The sequence below is a fragment of the Chrysemys picta genome, chromosome 7 (genome assembly GCF_011386835.1).
Source record: "Chrysemys picta bellii isolate R12L10 chromosome 7, ASM1138683v2, whole genome shotgun sequence".
NCBI classification, from domain to species: Eukaryota; Metazoa; Chordata; order Testudines; family Emydidae; genus Chrysemys; species Chrysemys picta.
The window spans coordinates 58,794,149-58,803,635 of NC_088797.1; the positions used below are offsets into that span (position 1 = coordinate 58,794,149).

Sequence of the window (9,487 nt, forward strand, 5' to 3'; positions counted from 1 at the left end):
GGCTCCCCGCCGGCCCAGCTGACCGGCTCCCCGCGGGCCCGGCTGACCCGGCTCCCCGCGGGCCTGGTGGACCCGGCTCCCCGCCGGCCCGGCTCCCCGCGGGCCCGGCCGACCCGGCTCCCCGCGGGCCCGGCCGACCCAGCTCCCCGCGGGCCCGGCCGACCCGGCTCCCCGCCGGCCCGGCTCCCCACGGGCCCGGCCGACCCGGCTCCCCGCCGGCCCGGCTGACCCGGCTCCCCGCCGGCCCGGCTCCCCGCCGGCCCGGCCGACCCAGCTCCCCGCCGGCCCGGCCGGCCCGGCTCCCCGCCGGCCCGGCTGACCGGCTCCCCGCGGGCCGGCTGACCTCCCGATTTTCCCGGACATGCCCGGCTTTTGGGGATTTCCCCCCGGACGGGGATTTGAGCCCCCAAAAGCCGGACATGTCCGGGAAAATCCGGACGTATGGTAACCCTACGGGTGGGGGTGTGGGGTCTGGGAGGGATTAGGGTACAGGAGGGGATTCCGACCTGGGGCAGGGGGTTGGGGTGCCGGGTGTGAGGTCTGGGAGGGAATTTGGGTGTGGGAGGGGGTTCCAACCTGGGGCAGGGTTTCTGGGTGCGAGCTCCAGCCAGGCGGCACTTACCTCAGCCAGCTCCTGATCAATGGCACACGGGTGCTAATGCAGGCTCCTGACCCCTGGTCTCCCTCCGCTGGCAGGCTCTGAGCAAGGCCTGCGCCGAGAACATGGATGACGAGCTCTCGATCCTGCTGACAGCACCCCCCAGCACAGACAAACTCCAGCACATCTTGGAGGTGAGCAGAATGGGGAGGGGCAGCAGGGGTTTTACCTTAGCCCTGGGGACTCCTAGAAAGAAGAGACTGGAAAATCCATGTTTCTATTGGATCCTTCCGAGTATGCATTCGTGATATAAACTCACTGGGTGACCTTGGGGTAACTCACTTCCCCCTTACGGCATCAGTCTTCTCCACTATCAAATCTACACTGGGGAAGAAGGACAGAAGCCCCGACAATCACCTTCACCTCTGGGTGTCTGGTCCTGGGAGCCGAAACCAACTGGACTATCTGCCCCATCTCCTAAACTGCCCTGTCTTTCCCTCCTAGGGCCTGGTCCTTAGTGCTCAACCTGGCCCCTTCCCAGCTTGTCCCTGACCTTTAAAGGACTCTCCAAGCCCCTCCCATGCCTGCTTCCCTTGGGGTCTCTCTCCTGGCTGAGCACAGGCTGCCCTTCTATCTCTCAGCAGGCCTGGGTCCTAATCACAGGCTGCGTCTTGTCACGTGACCCCCACACTTATTCCCTTCACCCTAGGGAGCTGCATCACCTGGGCCAGGTGCAGTTGAGCTCCAACCCCTTTCCTGGCCATCTCACCCTGGGACAGGTTGAAACTGGAAACCTGTGGGTAACAGTAACTGGTTGCTCGCAAAGGTGCTGAAGACACAATGGAAGAGGAAATCCTTTGGCCTGGATTGAAATTATTCCGACTGAAAGTGAATGAGAGAAAATAGGCCCAGAGTTCTCTTCCTAGCAGCAGAAAATGTAGCGATTGATAGAGGTTCAGGTCAGAAAGGACCATTATGTGCATCTAGTCGCCCCTCCTGTATAACTCAGGGCCTAGAATGTGACCAAGTGGTTCCTTCAGCCAACCATAGCATGGGACTGAGCCAGAGCATGTCTTTTGGAACGACATCCACATGCAGGAGAGCCAGCTGGCTACCAGAAAATCTCTCTTCTGCAGTGACGTGGGGTTAAGGGACACGGGGGAAAAGACATGGAGGCTGTGACTAAACTTAGAGCAGCAAGGCCAGGAAAACCAGGGTTAGGTCCCAGGCCTGGCTATCAGATCTACTGTTTTCTATTCCTGGCTTTGGGACCATGAGCGAGTCTCTGCACCGCTGGGTGCCTCGGTTTCCCCAGCTATCAAATGGAGCTAATCAAGGTTTTGTTTGTTCTCCCCATTTTACAGGGTGGGAAACCGAGACACAGTTGGGACCTGTCTACACTACAGGTCTGTCGTGCGTTTGTAATCTGCTGACCCCCACATGTTGTTCAGAGCCTATGGACAACACAGCTCCTAAAGGTACGTTTGTTCTGTGCTTATCCCCTATGTACCAGCAGGGCTGGACAGCATTTCTCACTGTGATGTGGGGAGCAGGTCCTGGGTACTAAGGGTCTGAAGAAGCTCTCAAGGACTAATTTTTTAAAATAATTGTTATCAATGAATTGGGAGAAAACATACAATCACTGCGGATAAGATTGGGGGGTGACAAAATACAGGCAGAGTGGTAATTCCTGATGGGGAGAGGGCAGTGATACAGAGCGATCTGGCTCATTCGGCCAGCTGGACCCATTCAAAGAAAACAAGTTTGAGCAGAGCCCAATGCAAGGTCCTATGCGTGGCAACAAGGCACGCCGGCCACACCTCCAGAATGGGGACGTGTATCCAGGAAAGCAGTGACTCTGAAAAGGATTTAGGGGCCAGAGTGGAGAAGCCACTCAACATGAGCTCCCAGTGTGATGCTGTGGTGAACAGGGCTAAAGCCATCATTAGACGAAGGAGCAGAGCCGTGAGTAGGATAGGGAGGTGACACAGCAGCAGTGAGACTGCTATTGGAATACTGCCTCCAGTGTTGGTGTCCTCCTTTGAAAAAGATGGTCCTAGAAATTGGAGCTGGGGCAGCAAAGAGCCACCAAATGTTCTGAGGGCTGGAGAAAAATGCCTTCTAGTGAGCTATTGAAAGAGCTCAACCTGTTTAGCTTATCAAAAGAAGATTGAAGGGGACTTCATTGAAGTGTTGATGTGCCTTAATGGAGAGAAAATACTGGGGATTAAAGGGCTCTCTAGTCTAGCAGAGAAAGGCAGAACAAGACCCAATGGCTGGAAGGTGAAAAGAGACAAATTCCTATGACAAATAAGGCACAAATATTCAACAGCGAGGATGATTGAACACAGGAAGAAGCTACCAAGGAAAGTGGTGGATTCTCCATCTCCTGATGTCATTAATAAAGACTAGATGCCTTTCCGGAATGTGTTTGCCCCAAAAGTAGCTATTGTGATAGACAGGAGGCCTGTGATATGCAGGGGGTCAGATTAGATGCTCTAACTGTCTCTTCTGGCCATAAAGTCTACTCATTTCTGAGAAACCGAGTGTAGCATTGGGAGCAGCTTGTGATGTTTTACTGTCTAGCCGGCTTGCTTCCTAGAATGAACACTCATTGAGCGGGGTGATCCCCAGAGAGTAGCTCAAACCTCCAAAGTGTCTGCCCTGTGGCAGGACATTAACACTGCAGGGGAGGGGTGGGTGTGGCAGTGACATCACAAAGCCCTTTTGCAGGACCTCGGCCTATTGGCCAAAGGTGCAGGGGAGGTGGTGACCTCACAGAGGGATGCTGACATCAGCCAGGCAGGACAGGGGCGCAGGGCCAAGGAAACCTCAGAGACCCCTGTGGCTTTGCTTCAGCAAGTCTCCTCTCGAGATCTCTCTTTGAGGTCTGAGAGAGTATTTGGGTTCGTGTATGTGAGCACCAGGAGGAACCTCTTTTGAGTTTTCTCCTTTCTTTTTCCTGATTTCATTAGAAATCTGACGTCCCTGTTTAGAAGGTAAGAGCCTCCGAGAGGTTTGGAACCTGTTCAGTCTGCTGCATCTGGCTCCAGCTGAATTTTAGGCATGGAAAACACTAGCTTAAGGTGGCCAAATTTTATTCCCCACCTGGGATTTTGTCCCTTAGAATCTCTGGGGACATTAAGGTTTGTCCTTTTTCTTTTACCTTTTCCTCTATCCCTCCCTCCTTTCTTTTCATCTCTTACTTCTTTTGTCCTTTCCCTGTTCCCCTCCCACCACCAGGAGGGGTGTGTGTGTGTCATGGGGGTTGCTCTACAACTCCCATTGTCGGAGGTCCACCGAAAAATGTGGGGCTGAAATAGTGCTCAGACAGTGATCCCCAGCGGTGACCTGGGCCATCCTTTGGGCTCTCTGGTGAGAACCCTCATCCTCCCGCCCCTCGGTCTCTACCCTGATTGGCTGAGCAGGGGGTTATTGACAGGGAGGAGACTCAGGTCCCTGTTGTTTTCTTTTAAGACCAAGTAAATAGTCATAACCAGTCATATGTTCGACAAATTTTGCTGCGTCTCTGCAGTTCATTATTTTCTCTAACATTCCAGTTCTCCTAAAATACTTGCTGAATAATTACTATGAACTCTTGCTGGTCTGGAACTCACTTGAGAGCACTTTATTCAGGTCATTCAATGTCTGAAATTCAAGATCCGATGGTTAGTTTGAAAATCAGGGCTCTTGGGTCCTATTCCCAACTCTGCCACGGACTGGCTGTGTGACCTAAGACAAGTCAATTCTCCTTTCTCAGCCTCAGCTTCTCCCTCTTTCAAGTAGGGATAACAATCCGCCCTATTTACCTCCCGGCAGGTGGAGAATGGGGATCTATTGGAGAGTGTCACTAGGAGCAGTGCATAAGATGAGGTGTCCTATCCTGTTTACTCAGATCAGATTAGGACATAATAGAATGGCTGAAATAGTCTATTTTATTTGTATTTTATTATGTTGCAATTGTTAAAAGCAGCACCTACTTAGCTCAGACTGAAACATCTTATCTAATTTTTGAGATCTAAGTATCTCCTCTTTGTGTAGCTCAAACCTCCAAAGTGTCTGCCCTGTGGCAGGACATTAACACTGCAGGGGAGGAGTGGGTGTGGCAGTGACATCACAAAGGCCTTTTGCAGGACCTCAGCCTATTGGTCAAAGGTGCTGGGGAGGTGGTGATCTCACAGAGAGATGCTGACATCAGCCAGGCAGGACAGGGGCGCAGGGCCAGGGAAACCTCAGAGTCCCCTGTAGCTTTGCTTCAGCAAGTCTCCTTCTCGAGGTCTCTCTTTGAGGACTGAGAGAGTATTTAGGTTCATGTACATGAGCGCCAGGAGGAACCTCTTTTGAGTTTTCTCTTTTCTTTTTCCTGATTTTACTAGAAAACAGACGTCCCTGTTTAGAAGGTAAGAGCCTCCGAGAGGTTTGGAACCTGTTCAGTCTGATGCATCTGGCGCCAGCTGAATTCTAGGCATGGAAAACACTAGCTTAAGGTGGTCGAATTTTATTCCTCACCTGGGATTTTGTCCCTTAGAATCACTGGGGACATTAGGGTTTGTTCTTTTTGTTTTACCTTTTCCTCCATCCCTTCCTTCTTTCTCTTCATCTCTTAAGTCTTCTGTCCTTTCCTCTGTTCCCCTCCCACCACCAGGAGGACTCTGTGTGTGTGTCGTGGGGGGTGCTCTGCAGTGGGAACAGGGACAATTCTCCAACTTTGGGCAGTCGAGAGCCTGGGTGAGATAAGGGGCGTTAAAGCCCTTTGTGAAGGAGAAAGGGGAGTTTCACGGTGTTGAGCACCAAGGAATTCTAAACTTTGCTAAAACATCTAGTCTGCAGAAACCAGAAATGGTTGGGGCCACATTGTAACCATTGTCTTTTTTAAGCCCATTGAGGGATGTGAGTCCCACCCTTTTAGGTATCTGGGGTGCTGGGAGAAGAGAAGAGGTGCCTGTCTCCATTTTATGGCCTCAACAAACTAAGTGCTGTGCCCCAGTTCTCGTCAGAGATCCCTGAAAAAGAACGTCTTCCCATCCATTAACATACCTGGAAAGATACTGGAACCCCTTATTAAACAATCAGTTTGTCAGCACCTACAGGACAATTTGGTTCTTAGGACTAGTGAGCATGGACTTGTCAAGAACAAATCATTCCAAACCAATCCTAGCTCCTTCTTTGGCAGGGTTACGGGCCTAGTGAAGTAAACAGTAGATGTGATCCATCTTGGTGTTAATAAGGACATTCTCACAAACAAACTAGGGAGATGTGGTCTAGATGCAATTAGTATAATATGTGTGCACAGATGGTTGCAAGCCCGTACTCCAACAGCCCAGAACCAAACACTCCTTCTCCTGGGCAGTGCGCTCCGACCTCTAATGGTCAGATGCTGCTTAGCACTGTCAGAGCAGCTTTTGCTGGGGGATTCTCCCAGCACTTTCCAATAGTGGGAAAGTATGAAATCCCCATTTGACTGCTGGGGACAGAGCCTAGAGCGGGGAGCAACTTACCCAAAGTCCCACAGGTCAATAGGAAACTCAGGCGCAGGGCTGGGAGTCACTGCCCCTCCCACTCCCAGGTCACCGCCCAAGGGTGGCTCCTCTGGCAGAGGTGCGGGGAAGGGTCACTCTCTCCTGGCTGGGCTGTTCTTTTCACTCCAGTAACATTGCAACGGCTTTGGGGAGAGGCTCACTCCCAGGATCAGATACAGGAGGGGCAGCAGGGTCCAGGGAACAGGGGCTATTCCTGCCCTGCCACTGTCTGTCTGAGAAACCTTGGCCTTGTCATTCCCTGGCTCGGTGCCTCAGTTTCCATTCTCGCCAGCCTGTGCCTATTTCCCTGCAGTTTCACCTGCGTGTTGGTGCCAGTCCCATCCCCGCACTGCACAGTCTAATACCGGCTCCTCTCTCTTGCCAGCACTATGACACCTGCCGTGGAGCCAGAGCTGGAGACCCACCTCCTCCGAGCTGCCCTGCACGCCGTCTTCACCCTGGGCATGGAGAAGGACACCACCCAAGTGCAGGTAGATCATGCTAAAGTCATGGATTGAAGAGCCAGCTGTCATCCTGCCATGAGTCCTTGCTAATTGCCTGCAGTGGGATGTGAATGAGAGAGGCCAGGATATGTGTTTGGGGGTCTCACCAGTGTTTCCCAGAGACCCCACTTCCCATCCTGTGGCAGGTGTAGCCCCACTTTCCCTAACTCTGACCCATGGCTCTCCCTTGCTTTCAGGATCTGCCTAGGGTCTTGCCAGACCTCCTGGATGCCATGCTGGGGAACCTGCTGGCAGAGTCCCCAGACACCGACAGGCTCCAGTACATCTTGGAGGTGAGCCCGATGAGAGAGGTGGGGACAATTTTACCTTCACTCTTAGATCCATTTTCCAGTCTGTCCTCCTAGCCGGGCCCCAAGTGGGCATCCTTGGTCAGGGCAGTCAGTGCAATGCCTCCTTTCCCCACAGCACATTAACTACTAGATCGTGTCCACGGTGCCGCGAGAGAGAGCCAGGGCCGTTAAGAGCAGCACTGCCCTGCTCAGATTCACCATCACCCTCCCTGAGTTTGACGTAAGTGACCTCTGACCCCAGCTTCCTGACTCCAGGCGTAGGTGATCTGGCTCCGACGGGCTGTAGGATCTGCTGCTGCAGGGGCTGTGGGTTAGGAGTGTTCCTCTTGGGGAGGCAGAGTCAGAGCAGAGAGTGAGCCTGGCTTGAGTCAAGTTCTTCTTGTCCTAGTTAAGTGGTGACTCTGGGCTTTTAAGGGGACTGTGCTCCAGGTTCATGCCTCCCTGTCATCCTGGAGCAGCTGGGGAAGCAAGTCCTCATGGAGGGCCCTGCAGAGGGGCTGAGGGGAAGGAGAGTCCTGGCCCGGGGGGGACTGGGAGCTGACAGGAAAATGCTGATGGAGTCCCCTCTCCCTCTCCCGTCCATTAGAACTCAGCGGAATTCCCCAGGATGGGTCACCACATGGCACAGCTAGCTCTGTCCGTCAGTGACCCAGCCAAGGACATCAGCCGGCAGGCCAGGGAGGGGGTTTACCGGCTCTACCAGCTGCTGCTGCACCAGAGGAGTAAGGAACCCAGCTGGGAAATGGCACCCGCTAGAAGAGTGAGACTGGGACCCCAGCCAATTTCTCTCAGATTGACCCCGGCTGGAGGATGAGTCTCTCTATCTCTTTCTGTGTTCCACACCACGCCCTGCAATTCTGTTGGGCCGGGCACGCAGCGAGGACTCTGCCCACTGTGCAGCCACCAATGGGATTGGAAGGACACAAGCCCTGCAACCAGAAGGACAAATGTGTGTGTGTGTGTGTCTCTCTCCCTGTCACCTACTCCCTCCTGGGGGAAACCCAGCAGCTGATGGGGGACAAGGTGAGCAGCTGCATTAGACTCAGGAGATTGGGGCGCGGCCCAGGCCTCATTCCCATCCTGTGGCCATTCGCTGGCCTGGCACAAGAAGCCTGGTGGGGAATGAAAGGGAGAGCAGGTGCTCCTGGGAAGGGAGATGAATTCACCTCCATGAGCAGGAGCGAGCCAGCTTGTCCCCGGAGCAGCTCCAGCCAGCTCTTTAGCCAGGCTAATTAATGACAAGCTTTGCCTCATCCCAGACTTATGTTCTTAGGACAGGGTGCTATCGCTCTTGGGAAGGGCAGGAGAGTCCCCCAAGTGCCCTCTGCGAGACTCTCCTGTCCCACAGGGCCGCACCCAATTCCTAGTGGTCTGGTGTCTGTGTCACCCGAGCCACCACCCAGAGTTGCTCCCATCACTGGCAGCCTGGGAGGCCAAGGACTGACGGGTGATGGCGTCTGACCAGGCAGGGCTGAGGCACATGGGCAGGGGACGCTTGCCCTGCTGCTGGCAAGGCTGGACCCGTTCTGGAGAGAACAGGAGGATTCAGTCAGCAGTAGGGTTACCATGTCTAATAAATAAAAAAAGAGGACCCTCCACGGGCCCTGGCCCCGCCCATTTTCCCACCCCTAGCCCCGCCCCAACTCCGCTCCTTCCCCGCCCTAACTCCGCCCCCTCCTCCCTCCCACTCCCAGCCATGGGGAGAGGGCTGCCACAGCGCTACCGGCTTCACGGTTTGCCGTGCAGCCCCCAGACCCTGCGCCCCCGGCCGGCACTTCCCCAGCGCAGCTGGAGCACGGGAGGGGAAGCGCCCACCCGGTAGCGCTGGCTCGTGCAGCTCGGCTCTTAAAGTCTGAGAGGGGAGGAGCGGAGCAGCTCAGCTGGAGCCCGGGAAGGGAAGTGCCTGGCCGGCGGCTCGGGGTCTGGAGGAAGGGGGGGTGCTGCCCGAAGCAAGTAGCGCTGGCTCGGGCAGCTCGGCTCTTAAAGTCTGAGAGGGGAGGAGCGGAGCAGAGCAGCCGCGGGAGAGGAAGTACCCGGCCAGCATTTTCCCGGACATGTTTGGCTTTTCGGCAATTCCCCCCGGACGGGGGTTTGATTGCCGAAAAGCAGGACATGTCCGGGAAAAAACGGACGTATGGTAACCCTAGTCAGCAGGGGCTGCCGATCCGTCCCATTCACCAGGGCTGCCATCCTGCGGCTTCAGCATTACTGGCTGGGGTGACTTGGGGAAAGGTCTCAACCTCCCCACATCCCACTTCACTGCTGCCAGAATCCCTCCTGCCCCCCCCCCCCCGCTACAGTCCCCTCCCTACCCAACCTGCATGGGGCTGGAGGAGAGGGGTCTGAGAACTTGAGCTGTGGATTGGAGGTGGAACAGCTGTCAGGGGCACTGAGGGGGAAGTGGCAGGAGCTCCCCCTACAAGGAAGGGGGTTGCCACTGGAGGTCACTAGGAAGAACAACAAGACTCCATCCTGGGGGTCAGGAGGGGAAATCCATCCCTCAGAGGTGGGCAGAGGCTGGGTGGAAATGCTGCTGGTTCCAGGGGCCGTTAATCC

At 54.9% G+C, this 9,487-nt stretch overlaps 1 long non-coding RNA gene across 1 annotated transcript; it reads left to right on the plus strand.

The window, feature by feature from the left end:
• The first annotated feature begins 319 nt into the window (after positions 1-319).
• On the plus strand, positions 320-9,127 carry LOC135972688 (uncharacterized). The gene is made up of 3 exons (XR_010589169.1): positions 320-792; positions 1,963-2,076; positions 6,503-9,127. It is a non-coding gene; the product is annotated as an uncharacterized LOC135972688 (long non-coding RNA).
• Positions 9,128-9,487: the final 360 nt, after the last annotated feature.